Source organism: Mus caroli, unplaced genomic scaffold (assembly GCF_978045245.1).
Source record: "Mus caroli unplaced genomic scaffold, Mus_caroli_1 scaffold_19, whole genome shotgun sequence".
Classification (NCBI taxonomy): Eukaryota; Metazoa; Chordata; class Mammalia; order Rodentia; family Muridae; genus Mus; species Mus caroli.
In genome coordinates, this window is record NW_028227274.1 from 43,335,704 (window position 1) to 43,348,445 (window position 12,742).

The following is a 12,742-nucleotide window of genomic DNA, read 5'->3' on the forward strand; positions in this document are numbered from 1 at the left end:
TTCTAGGATCTCTGGTTTATTAAAAAAAAAAACCCTCTGGATTAAATATCATGAGCAGTTTTGACATTGATCAATACTGGCAGCAAAATTGACCAATTTGTGTTTTCTAAAGGCTGCTGTTAAAAATAGCCACTCCTTATCTTCACAACATGTATATAATTGTTTTTTCCCTCAGTGTAATCACATTATGCATTTAAGTTAGCAAGGTAATTCTTAAGCATGAATCATGTGAATCCTTTGATGTCTGGAAGAAATCTAAATCATCCTTCCTTTAAATGTCATAATTCTGAATAGTAGCTGATTTTTATTCAAATTATACCTATTTCATCGTGATTTCTGTTGTTAATAATTAGGTTTTAAACAACCACCATTATGTAAGAAGATTGATATATAAATTCTACGCAAGCATCAATTTCTTATGACATTGCTGGATTTTTTTTTCCTCTTTAACTTATTTGGTTTTCTGATCTGTAAACCCAAAACACTGTTTAGATTCTATTACAAATTTTAATCTGAAAAAACTTGTTAACCACTTATTCTCTTCTGTTATTGTACCACTGTTCAGCTTTGTAATGCAAATATTTCTATGCAGAAATCTTACCCAGCTTGCTTGATGTGTAATTCTTAAAATAATCAACAGTTATTAATTAAGTGAACGTATGAGTAATGAACGTGAATGTCTTCTGTCTTAGGGTTTCATTACTGTGAAGAGACACCATGACCAAGGCAACTCTTAAAGAGGATAACATTTAATTGAGGCTGGCTTCCAGTTTCAGAGGTTCATTCCATTATCATCATTGCAGGAAGTGTGGCAGCATATAGGCAGACATGGTGTTGTAGGAATTAAGAGTTCTACATCTGCATCCAAAGGAGGAGCTACCTACACAGTGACACATTTCCTCTAATAAAGTTACACCCATTCCAACACGTTCTCACCTCCTAATAATGCCATTTCCCATGGGCCAGTCATATTCTACTATTCCCTCTGCTAACAATGTTCTCTGCAAACTTTTAGTTTCAGTTCCTTTTTACGGATGAAGTGTTCGGCTATTGCCTTGTCCTCAGGAGGGTTTGTCTCCTTTATCCACATATCTACAATAGCCTATACTATGACACTCATTCATTTGGGTTATGCTGACCTCCAACATAATAGTATCATGCATGTGTCTTCTCAAAAAATGACAAACTCCTTGTGGGGTGAAGTGAGCCTATATTCAGTCTTGATTCTGTCTGTCCTCCTGAGTATACACCTATAACTATGCCTTTCACTTGACAGCTATTTTTATCTAATCAAATAATTATAAGTACTATTAATTCTTTTAGTAGTAGACTTGAGGAGGGATAGGGATTTGTATAAAAACAAAAACATAAAAACATGTGATATTTTTTTCACTCTTAGAAAAAGTAACAATGTTCTTAAATTAATTTCTATATACTATTTTCTCTGCCTTTAATGGACAATAAGCAATCAAAATGTGTAAGATTATGGCATAAGCTTGAGACATAGACTAGCCAGGTGTGGTGGTGTAAATAGGCATGGCCCCATAGACTCATGCGTTTGAAAGCTTGGCCATAGGTAGGGGCCTATTAGGAGGTGTTGCCTTGTTGGAGGAGGATTGTAGTACTTAAAGCAGTCAAGGCGTTATTGTTAGAGTAAGTGTGCCACTATGAAAATGGGGCTTTGAAGTCTTAAATGCTCAAGCTATGCCCAGGATGAAATGTATTCAGACTCCTCCTGGCTGCCTTTGGATTGAACTCTTATCTCCTCCTCCAGCAGCATGTCTGTCTACAAGCTGCCGTACTTCCCACCATGAGGATAATGGATTAAACCTCTGAAACAACCCAATTAAATATTTGCCTTTATAAGTGTTGCCTTGGTCTTGATGTCTCTTCACAGCAATAAATAAATAAATAAATAAATAAATAAATAAATAAATAAATACAAAAACAAACAAACAAATAAAACAAAAAACAAAACCTAACTAAGACACTAGGTATAGATATATCCATATAAATCTTAGGGCTTTGGAGGTAAAATTTTTGGTGATTCATTTATTCAGTAAACATATGGGGGTACCAACTGCTGCTGCTGCTACTACTAATGATAAAGTCACAAGTGTTGGTATTCTCATGGGGGCTTATAACTTAGGACAGAAGTGAAAATAAAAACAAGCAAACCGAAAGACAAACATTTTAATTTAACTAAAACAGTGGATTTAAGGATTCGGGGGTTCAGATTCATATTGTGTTGTTGTAGTATGAGAAATATAGTCTTTTTAGAAGATTTATTTATCAAAGATTTATGTGAGTATTTATATACCTATGAGTGTAGGTGCCCATGAAGACCACAAGTGTTGGGTGTCCCTGAAGCTAAAGTTGCAGGAGGTTGCTGGCTTCCTGATGTGGGTACTAGGAACTGAATGTGGGCCCTCTTCAACAGGTACGTGATCTGAAGATCTAATCCATTTCTCTAACCATTAGAAAGGACTAGTTGTAAGAGAGACTCTTTTGACTTATTAAATCAAGTTCTGTTTCAATTAAAAATAAGCAAACGTAAGTCCTCATCTTACTATAAGCCTCTGTAAAATGATAAATGTCTCAATTACTTTCAAAGTTATTTCAGATAGCATAAGCAAAATAAATATATGCAAAATTTATTAACATGTGGAATACAAGAGAAAATATTGAATATTATATTTGTCAAGTTAATAAAATGAAGCTAAGTTTAGTGACTTCATTTCAAATTTTAAAAAAAATGTCCTTAACTAAACAAATTTAGAAAGCAGTCAGCTTAAAATGCAATTCCTTTATCTTTATAATCTTATGAAATAAATTGTGATGCATTTTGCTTATAGGAAAAGTGCAGGAACTATCAATAATTGGAAATAGTTGACATTTTTTAATGAGAACACAGACTAAATAGCAGAATGATGCATGAAATTGAAGCATCAACAAGTTCATTAGTATTGCACCATTTCTAATATGGAAATGAGATTTTCTCATTTAACCCCTTGCTTGAAGCGTGACTACTTAAAATTCTTAACTTTTACATCATTATTTTGTTAAGAGTTCAAAAAATGCAAAATGCTGCCAATCATATTTTGAAAAATGCTTTCTGGGTTCTTGTCAATTAACCTTTATTCTGTTGCTTTCTTTTTAACCCAATAACATCTGTCACTTATATTTTCTCTTTATAAGTATTTTTTTATTTTCAAGATAATAAATGTCAATAAATTGTAATGTGGCATATTATGTAGGGTCTCAGATGTTATAAAAGCAACAGAATGAATGTTTTCAATGTAAAAGTAAAAGAAATTAGTTAAAAAAGAATGTGATTTTCTTAATTTTAAGGTCATATTGATTAACTAACTAATATAGATTAAATTTGTGTTTGTTCTAAAATGAAAAGAATTTATACTTTTTCAGAGTTTCTGTTGACAATACTTGCATGAGATACTGATTAATTCTAAAATTTCCATTTCTGGAAATTGATTACATTTTCCCTCTTTTGGCACCCCATACAACCTTTGCAAGCTCTTTATGTTTCCTCTTTTGTTTCTATTTATGTACTTGTATCCGTTAGGATTCCTTAGAGGAACAGATTTGAGGGTATGTATTTAAAAGAGACTTATTGGAAAGAGTTACAGGCTGTGTGGTCCTGCTCATTCAACAATGGTTGCTTTGAACAGAAAGGTCAATAATTTAAGAGTTCTTTAGTCCAAGAGGCTGGATGTCTTAGCTGGTCTTCAGTCCATGTTGGAATCCTGAAGAGGTAGGTTCTAATACCAGTGATGGAATGCCTAAATATCAGGATAGATGAACTTGCAAGCAAGAGTCAGGCAAGAAGGCATAAAACAGTTTTCTTCTTCAAAGTCCTTTTATATGGGCTGCCCTGTAGCTACTGCCCTGTTTTTGAATGGGTCTCTTCACCTCAAATGCTCCAACCAGGAGACTTTTTTACAAGTGTTCCAAGCTGCTTGGGTTTGCCTTGATTCCATGTGTATTCAAGTTGACAGCCAAGATGAGCCATCACAGTGCTCTCAACTAAATATGTTATCCAAATGGAGCCATTGCCATTGTATCACCACTATATAGCCATGGATTCTTCCCTAAAGGATTCTTGGTTTTCTCTTTATATTAACTATTATATGTGCTCTTGTGTTTCTAATGCAAAGAGTTTGAAGCTCAACTCCATGTTTTTTTTTAATTAGGTATTTTCTTATTTTACATTTCCAATGCTATCCCAAAAGTCCCCCATATCCCCCCCCCACTCCCACTTCTTGGCCCTGGTGTTCCCCTGTACTGGGGCATATAAAGTTGGCAAAACCAAGGGGCCTCTCTTCCCAATGATGGCCTACTAGGCCATCTTCTGATACATATGCAGCTAGAGACACAAGCTCTGGGGGTACCGCTTAGTTCATATTGTTGTTCCACCAATAGGGTTGCAGACCCCTTTAACTCCTTGGGTACTTTCTCTAGCTCCTCCATTGGAGGCACTGTGTTCCATCCAATAGGGGACTGTGAACATCCACTTCTGTGTGTGCCAGGCAATAGCATAGCCTCACAAGAGACAGCTATATCAGGGTCCTTTCAGCAAAATCTTGCTGGCGTATGCAATTGTGTCTGCGTTTGGAGGCTGATTATGGGATGGATTCCCAGGTGCGGTAGTCTCTAGATGGTCCATTCTTTCGTCTCAGCTCCAAGCTTTGTTTCTGTAACTCCTTCCATGGGTGTTTTGTTCCCAATTCTAAGAAGGGGCAAAGTGGCCACACTTTGGTCTTCGTTCTTCTTGAGTTTCATGTTCAACTCCACATTTTAACATCATGAAGAACATCTTCTTAGGTTTGTCTTTCAGTTGTTTAGGAGATAAAGAAATAATAGCAACTGGGCCCGATATGTGTTTATATGTGAATGCATATGTGTACATATACATATGTATTTATTTTATAAGCAAAGCTACATTCATGTTTTATGTATATTTGGCTATATAAAAACTCTAAATTATTGCATTAATGAGAAAGGGGGAAACAAATAGGTTCTTTGAAACTGATAGTAGAAACTGAGACTGAATGAAATGGCCACACATTTTAGAGCCAGGTAGGAAACCTCCGGGAGAGGATTGCACTGTGGGAACAGACTTGAGCCTGGGGAAACCTTCAAGTTAGAAAACCCCTAAGAAATTCTTTCATTAGGTTTGGATTGAGTGCTAAGCACATAGTCATGTGCACTAGCCTGACACAGCAGGTAGACTTAAAAGTATAAACAGGGCTGAAATACACAATTGAATTGAGAGTTTGACTTATAGTCAAGAGATGGCATTATCACTCACATTTACACAAAGAATTGTGCCTGTCTTTTTTTCATTAATTAATTTATCCTCTTTACATTCTGATCACAGAACCCTCCTCACACTCACAGTCCCTCTCTCACACAGCTTCTCCCCTATCCTCTTCTTCTGTAAAAATGGGAGGTACCACTGGCTACCAACCTATCCTGGCACCTCAAGTCACAAGGGACTAGATATATCCTCTCTCACTGAGGCCAGACAAGACAGCCCCTATTAGGGGAACAGGATCCACAGGTAGGCAACAGAGTCAGAAACAGCCCTCTCCCGCAACAACCCCCCTCCAGTTATTGTTGGAAGACCAAGCTATACATCTGCTACATATGTTGGGGGAGAGGGGCTAGGTCCAGCCCACATGTGCTCTTTAGTTGGTGGTTCAGTCCCTGGGAGCCCCCAAGGGCTCAGATAGTTGACTCTGTTGGTCTTCTTGTGGAGTCCCTATCCCCTCTGGGTCTTTCAATCCTTCCCCCAACTCTTCTACAAGACTGCCAGAGTTCCATCTAATGAATTGTGTCTTCCTTAAACAATATTTAATTCTTTGTGAATTTAAAAATGTACTTTGAACACAATTCACCCACTGAACTCCTCTCATAACTACCCTCTCTAGACTCCCACTACTGTCCACCCAACTTTGAGATTTCATTTTTTTTTTAGTTGTACCTTTTAAATGTACTTGTTTAGGAAATGGAATTATAAATGGTAACTTTGAAGCTAAAGCAGGATTCATCATTTCTAGATAGTCCTAGTGACAGGGTCAGGAGTAATGTGACCTGAGATAGTCCCATTGATAGGCCCTGGAGTGTTCCTTCTCAGGGACATGGTACGGTTATAAGTTATGTTGTTGGTGACCACTGTGAACATAGCTTGTAGGCTTTTACTTCTAAAATTTTTCTAAGTCAATGTAAATTAAGTTTTCCAGCCACAGTTTAAAAACTGTGACAGCCAATTAAGAAAAAAAAAATTAGGGTGAGCTGGTTGGCTGAATTTTTGTGTAATTAGGACAAGCAATTCCTCCAGAGACAGGCAGTGTTAGATGCCTTAAACATTTCTTCTTCTACACATATATTCCCCGGAAATGCTTTGTTTTTCTAGTAGATTATTAAATGTAGACAGGGTTAAAAAATTAGAAAATTTGACTTGGCAAAAATAATTGAAATGTATTGAGTTGAAAGTATTAAATTCTATTAAAATATTTTTAAAGTTATATGTCTGATTAGGTTATATATATATATATATATATATATATATATATTATATATATTATATATATTCATCCAGCAATGGGGAAAGTCAAAACTTACCAAAGGAACATGATTGGGGGGGTGGGAGGCATCACTTATCATCAGAAAATGCAAAGCAAAGTGACCATGTATCATCCTCTCACTCTAGTTAGAATGTTTTTATGCTAATTAGTGCAGACAAGGGTAAAAGGAAAGGAGAGCCTTTATCCAATTAGTAGGATTTCAGTTTTTATAGCCACAATGTAAAGCAGTATAGAGATTTTTGAAAAACGAAGACTAGAGGTACTACACCTATCAGCATTCCTAGAACTGGATTGCATATATAAAGAAGATTATGCCTGTATGCCTCTATGTATTGCAACACTATTCTCAATGGCCACGAAATAGAATTTTCCTAATCCTAGTTATCCATGAACTGATAAATGGATAAATAAAATGTAGCACTCGTGCATAATGGGATACTCTTCAGTCATTCAGAATTATGGCATCCTGCCATCGATGACAAGGTTGATGGAACTGTAAGTCTCATGTGAAGGTACAATAGCCAGTCCTATGAAGACAAAAGCAGCGTGAACTCGTGCATGTGAAATGTATAACAGTTGATTTTCTATACAGAGGTTAAGAAAAAAGTAGCAGTTTCCAGAAGCTGGGAATCCAGAAGAAGAAAGAGAAAGAGAGAGAAGCTTAAACCTTCATTAGTGAATACTAAGTGCTGTTGGATAAGAGACATTGGCTCTGGTGTCTTATCCATTGTAGGGTGACTATAAATATCAATTATATATTTTATAAGAGCTAGGAGGAAATATATGAATCAGTTTTAACTCAAATACATGCTAAATGCCTTATAAGATAGAAATGTTTATTCTGATTTAAACATTAAGTGCATTGAAAACATAAGGCATCCCCATAATATGTACATTTCCATGTCATTCATAAAAATATATCTAATGTACTGTTTTAGTAGTTAAATGCCTATAATTTATACTATATTCTAATGACAAATAATTATACAAGATTATAGTCATTTTGGTATCATAATACCCTACTTTGGGGGAACCCAAAGAGCTGTGGTTTGACGACTCTTTTTAGTATTTTAAGTCGGGGCAGAGTATGTCATGCAGGACTGGCTTTGAAAAGTTTAGGGCTCCTTGAGTAGAGACTTAGTTCTTTTCTGAAGTGGAAATAGAAGTCTTGAATATGCATGGTCCACACATAGATCATGTTGTATATTCATGGTCCATAGTTGGATCATTTATCTTTGTAAAGTTTGTAATAGTAATTTACAACTAAATATATTATAATAACTTGCTGAATAAATAGGGATGATTATACAAGTTGATTCTATTTTTGAATTCTAAAACTAACCTTAAGTTGATTAAACTAAAGTTACTTGTCTCCTACAATAATCTCTGAGATTTTGCATATAGCTACCCAGTATTTCCACATGTCCTACAGTCTGTCTTGAGACTTCATGGTTTAGAAGACATATTCTGAATGGTAATTCTATATTGGCATCATTAATACTTCACAATAAATCTGAATTAGCCAAAAGTTTCCCAAATTGCCTTGATTGACCTCTTCCGATGGACTCACTCTTTAAACCTTTAAAGAGTGCCTGATGAACAATCTACTTATGTTCAAAAATTCTTATTTAGCCTTCCAATGTTAGATTGTTTAATCATGAAGACCAATTCAGATCAATTTATAATGATGGCTTAGAACACTGTGTGCCGAAAGATTCAAAGTCTTCATAAAACCTCATCAGGAAATACTTCTATGGTTGATTAACGGTGTGCACCATAAAGCAAGATGATTTTGAAGAACAAAATGTTTATTACCAATGTTTTGGGATGTTAAAAATGACTTTTTTTAACAGAGGAAGCTTCCAGTAGTTATGTGGCTATTTTATGATTTTATTCTAAGAATTCGAGTGAAGTCTCTCTCACAGAATGTAAAAACATCCTCCCACACATGTATCTAATTCTCATCACAGTCCAACTTGGTCACTGAAAATTTCTGAACTTTATCTGGCTTTTTTTTTCACCTTCATTGTTAGGCACTGGAGTTTCTCAGGCTTCTCAGGGAGCTCTGGGACCCAGCCCTGATATCATTTTGTCTTTGATTGCTGTCATTGGGACCATCTTGGGATACCTGGTAGATCTTGAATCCTTGACTACATTCAAGATACTTTCTGATGATGCCTCATTTTCCTGTGGTGGAGAGTCTTGTGTACTGTTGTGATGTGGTTGATCTGAAGTGGTTTCAGAATGATGATCCATTTGTGACAGCAGTGACATTTAAAGGAAACACTTCAACTGTGACCTCCTCTAGGCCTGGGGTAGATGACAGCTTCACATTGAGAGTCTAAAATATTGAGAGTGTGTTTTAAGTTCTTGAACACAAAGAGAAAGGTATGCCAGGTTCTCCTCACAAACTGTGGAAAACTTGTCGAGAAAACTGCACAGTGCATGTGACAACTGGCTTAGAAATGCCACGGTTCTTTTCCATTGAATATCTGGCACCTTGGTTATGCCTGACCCCATAAGAGGAAGCCCATCCTTATCTATCTCCTCAACATGTGGGTACCCTAGGGCTTTGGGCACAAGCCCCTCCCAGACAGGTAGAACCTATTGCCAATTCTCAGAAGTGTTATTTACTTTTAGTTGTTTCTTTACTAGATACAATAATAATAATGATAATAATAATAATAAATATAATATAATAATAATGGATAATTTTATCATTTGCTGGCGTTTATTTTGATTTTTATCACATTCTTCCCTATTCTGTTACAATCTCTTGAGAGTTCCGCATGGCTCACTGACTTCAACAAAATAAGTTTCTTTGCAGCAGACCACAGTATGAATTGTAACTTGGCTAGAAGTTTTCATTTGGGGAAACCTATTTTTCTTGCTTCACTGTTTGACATTATCTATGGCAGTCAACTGTTTTTCCCCCACAGAGACCATGTCTCTTGTACTTTCCAGAGAATGGAAAACAATCCTGGGAAGTTTGTTCTGAATCCTACTCTGGGTTATCATCGTCCAGTGTTTAATTTCTCTTGACTCTCTTAGGAGACAAGCCTTTACCTAGATCACAGTCCTTCTCTTTCTTCTCATTGAAAAATGAAACACCGGCATTTCCAATCAAGAGGGAAGGCTGACCTTGGCCTGCTCTTTGTACTCATAAGTACTAGAAAGTCCTCCCAGTGCCACAGACTGGATTGAGAGACAAGTGCTCATGGCTTCTATTTAACTTCCAAATCTTTAGAATTTTATATCGTATGTTCTGCTCTGATCAGAAGTCATTTTTAAATTAATCTCTAGGACTTTTCTATCTATTTCACACGTTATACTGAAATGAAGCATGCTAATACATCGGGGTACATATTGCTTGTGGATTTCTCACACTGTCTGCAGGAATAAGGTTCCAAGAGTGCACCGTGCTGTTTCTACCCTGAAAATTGTCAAGGTCTTATGGATTTGGTGCGTGTGTGTAGCTGTGAGAGTGAAGGTTTGGAAGGAGGTGAGGACGAAACACAGTCTGTTTCTGCACTCCCGAGGGATGGCGTGCAGGACTGCCTGCCTGGTGAGAAGTCCCCTTCCCGGGATTGGGTTAGGAAGCTCAGTATGGTCAAGGGAAATGGTATTTTTCACTCTGTTTAAAAAGTCCATTTTCATTTCATTAGCTGACTCTTAGAAAAGACTTTTTTCAATTATCTCTATGGGCACTCAGCGGTCTAAGCTATTGCCCTTATTCCAGGGGCTGCTCTAACAACTTCATAGGTCTCTTTTCTGTCCACAGGAATATTCTTTCAAAACCTTTGTTTTCTCATCCATCACATAAAAGCAGAGGAGCATACCCAGAACCTGGTTTCAAAGTCACCCCACTTAGCCCTCACCTGACCCCTGGAAATTGGGTTCTCCCTTTCATAAACGTATGATTAACCTAACGACCGCTCCAAGCAAAGTAGCATAGTTGCTGTCCTGAGCATGTTTATAAAATATGCAAATCCAACATGTCCTTTGCTTCATTATTGCATCCATTATTTAGTTTCACTATAAAACAGTTGAGGGTGAAAAGGATAATTAATGCAATTAAGCTTCCATGGTTTAAAAATTCCCTAATTTTAGTAAATGTTTTAATGGAACTCTAGCCAGATAACTGAAGAAAAACATTATTGTCTTCATTATAAATGACAAATAGAACAAAATAATTACTCTGAAAACCCAAAATATTATATAAATGAGCCTTGATTATTTCATAGAAGTCATGCCCATTGTTAATCTATATGTTTAGTCTCCATTGTAAACTATATATTTGTGTATATGTGTGTATCTATATTTATATATATGTATATTTATTGTATCTCAATTAATATGCACACACATTTTTCTACATTTCTAGGAGGTCATATTTATGGGAAGAATGGAAGTGAGGCTGTACTGTGTAGTTTGACACAAACTAGACACAACTTTTCACAAACTGGAGTCCTCTGGGAAGAAGGAACCTCAATTGAGAAACTGCCTTCATCAAATTCAAATGAGGTCATGTCTCTGGGGCATTTTCTTGATTAATGATTGATGTGGGAGGGCCCAGCCCACTGTGGGTGGTACGTACCCTGAACATGTTGTCCTGGGTTATACAGATGAGCAGACTGGACAAGTCAAGGGCAGCAAGCCAGTAAACAGCGTTCTTCCATGCTTCTACTTTATGGTTCTGTCTTGAGTTCTTGACCTGTCTTCCCTAGATAATTAATGGAAAACTATAAGGTGAAATAAACCCTTCCTTCCCCAGGTTGCTTTTGTATGTGGTTTGTATCACAGCAATAGAAAGAAAGCAAAGGAGAACATTTTATTCTTGTGATTCTTGTTTTTTCTGGAAGCTCTGTGTTGACCTGTGAGGCCTGGGTTGACCTCAAGCTCATAGCTTCACTGATTTAGCCTCTCAAGCACTGGGATTATAAACATGTCTCACCACAGTCTGAACTGTTCACTTCTTAAAGATTTAAGTTTATACTGTGAAGGGTCAGCATCAATGAATGTGCATCAGAGCAACTTCTTACTCCTTCTTATCTACTAAGATTGTAATTCAGTTAACATGTTCTGGAAAAGTGATATATTTCAGACCCAGCATTCTTTTTCTTCTTTTTTTTTTCTAATACTCCTAAGAACCATGAAAGAAGTGAATACAAACAGGCTGCATAGTTTGCTGAAGATGCCCCACCCACTCAGAAAACTAGTTACTAAAGTATGCAGAGGAGTGATGACTTGAGGAACAGGATGCAAGAGAGGTTGCCTAAAATTGAGTTGTTTTGAGTCAGTTCTAGCCCCTGATTGCATGAGAGTTATAATGGTACATATAAGTGAATCCTTGTAAGTGTGTAGGTCTGGTTTTCTTCTGTCTTACTTTATTCTTTCTGGGTGTCCAGACACCTCCAGCACATGGGCAGGGAAGAGGCAGAGCAAAGGCTGAAAAGGAGAATCCACAGCCACTGTTTCTCACTGGGGGAGTCAGAAGTGGCCACATTTTGGATCTGAGGGGAAACATCAGGGACTGGGACGAATGCTATGATTGCCAGTATCCTCTCTGGCTACCTAGGTGCTGTGGGTGTATTCAGGAACAGTCTGAAGCCCACCTTTTCCCTCAGGGAATCTGCATGCCAGGCTGAAAGGGAAGACTAGCCTTGGACTAGCAGGTCCAGATCTGGTCTGATTGGGAATGAGGGCCAAGTACTGGAGGGGCTGGAGAAAGTGTTCTTGGGGAATCTTAGGCATGGGTCTTTAAGAGGACAGCCTTTTCAATGGCGATCTTTAATGAAAGATCTGAGATGATCCTTGCTTGTTCATACTGATTTATTGGGGTGGATGTGGGCACATACACTTTATTCAGGGCATATATACCTCTTGGGGGAAGGGAGTGAGAATATTCAGGAAGGGAAGGTCATTGGCTGAAGTTTTAGGGTACTAAAATGCCTCATTAGCATGTGGAAGCATTTAAGAAATTTCTTGTGTTAGCTGAATGAGTTATTATTGGGAGAAAGGAAGTTGAACCTGTTATCTTTTTTTTTTTTTTTAGAAAAATACACCATTTATTTTAAATTTGAGTTTCTGATATATATGCATACCATGTAAAATAATTAGGATGCAAGAAACAA

At 37.0% G+C, this 12,742-nt stretch overlaps 1 long non-coding RNA gene and 1 pseudogene across 1 annotated transcript in view; one reads left to right on the forward strand and one right to left on the reverse strand.

Moving 5' to 3' along the window:
* The window catches only part of LOC147000284 (uncharacterized), a 125,741-nt gene extending 123,359 nt beyond the window's left edge, over nt 1–2,382 (forward strand). The window contains exon 3 of the long non-coding RNA XR_015046121.1: nt 2,333–2,382. This is a non-coding gene — a long non-coding RNA (uncharacterized LOC147000284). The remainder of the gene's footprint in view (nt 1–2,332) is intronic.
* Nucleotides 2,383–8,663: 6,281 nt separating this feature from the next.
* LOC110284530 (WASH complex subunit 3 pseudogene) lies at nt 8,664–12,114 on the reverse strand (annotated as a pseudogene).
* Between the last annotated feature and the right edge of the window lie 628 nt (nt 12,115–12,742).